Source organism: Ursus americanus, chromosome X, assembly GCF_024610735.1.
Source record: "Ursus americanus isolate L20-20 chromosome X, mUrsAme1.1.p, whole genome shotgun sequence".
In the NCBI taxonomy this organism is placed as follows: domain Eukaryota; kingdom Metazoa; phylum Chordata; class Mammalia; order Carnivora; family Ursidae; genus Ursus; species Ursus americanus.
Window position 1 is genome coordinate 121,670,817 of NC_142164.1, and position 1,847 is coordinate 121,672,663.

A 1,847-nucleotide genomic window follows, 5' to 3' on the forward strand; every position below is an offset into this window, starting at 1 on the left:
GCTTCTCTCCCATTCCTTGAAGCCTTCAGGGGAGGAGATGCTGACAACCCTCCAGCGACACTGAAATTAAACTGGGGGACCAGGCTCCAACACCTCCAGGATCTGTTGCCTCGGGGGGACGATGTGCATGACCGTTCGAGCTTTACCGCCTCCAGTTGGCACAGTTCAATAGAGTTCTTGAATGCCGCCTCCCAAAATTCATTCCAACCCATGACAGCCCTGGGCTTGCAGCAAATACAGCGTGGCCAAGACTGCTGAAAAGCATCCAGAGCTCAAATGCCTTTCTTGGCCCAGGGAGTGGCTTGGTCACTGGCTCATTGTCCATTTGCAGGCAGGCTTTCTGACCACGACAGGGGACAAGTCTAAGAAAAAGATCTCAGAAACAAGGACTGCCACCATACATCCTTATCTTGTGATGTCTGCAGACATCAGCAACCCAATTTCTTCCCAATGTCTCTTTGCTAGAATGCCTTTGTGCTCCCTCACAACCCATGTGCAAACACCTGGGGTCACAGAGAGTCTCTCCTGCCAACACAAACCACAAGGGGCCGTTACATGGTCCAGCACACGCCTCCTTGCTCCATCTCCACCTGGGTCCCATGCATCACTCTTCCTTCTCCTGTATGTATTTCTGCCATGCTGACTTTGAACATGGTACCTGTCCAAACACGGTCTTTTTATCATCCTCTGAACCCTCACGGTGGCAAATGAATTCGTCACGAGCTGGGGGCTGCGAACGGACCAGCAGTAGGTTCCATCCCTCGAGGTCTGACAAAGCCGTCCCATGGCATCCTGTCCACTCCGAGACCCAGCTGGTCCCACTCAGCCATCGCAGTAGGACCCACATCGGAGGGCTAGTTAATTGAGTCTTTATCCTTCCTACGGCATCCGCGGCTACATCTGGAGAACAATCGTTTTGGCACGTAAGGTCCTATTCCTTCCCAATAAGGTCTCCGTATGCATTTGCCAAGAAGAAACACGTGGAGGCATTTCCGATGACCGAGTCTTCCCATTGTTTGTGTAGGTGCGTGAGAAAACAGACCTCGTCTCCAACCCCCATCCAACACTTGGGCTGCACACCAGGGTGACGCCCTACTGGGTGCTCTGGGGTGTGGAAGCACGTGGCTTCGCGGTGTGGATCGGATTGCAAGGCGTCCGTGCTGTGATGGCCCACGGCTCTCCCCGTTTCTGTGGCACGCCGCTCTGTCTGCATTTCGGTGGTCTCATAACATCAGAAGTGACTCCCTTCGTGCACCACACAAAAGATCGCTCTCGGGCAAATGCATTTGCTGGTTAATAGAGCTGCTACTGTGGATTGTTGAAATGCACACCGTGCCTCCATGCCACCTGCCAAGGATCATATATGCTCGCGTTACACTCTCGCATGTTCTTTATTTTCTTTACTGTGCGTTCACGTGTAAAGAAGCGAGACCATGCGGAGACTGCACCAAACCTCTCAACGGTGTGCGTCTCAACACAAAAGATTAACGCAGTAACCGACAGATTACTGCACGTGGCTCCGTAAAGCCAGGTAGATATAAATGGCAACAATATTCTTTCCTCCCCACCCCCCAACAATGCAAATGCACACGGATTACAAAAAGTCGTGACTTCCAGCAACATCTTGGCAGTAGAGCGTATCATTCCCGGCTCCAAAGGCACCGATCATTCCTTCACTGACCTCCCCTCTGTCCCTTAGACACGCAGGCTGTCGAAATGGCGTTGTTTTCCATGTGGTCCTACCAAGCCCACCAGACACTCCCAGCAGACAGGGGAGCCGTATGACTGTGTGCACGTTTGATCAACCCAGACCGTTTCCGTGTCTTACGAGCTCCCACTTCCCTTGT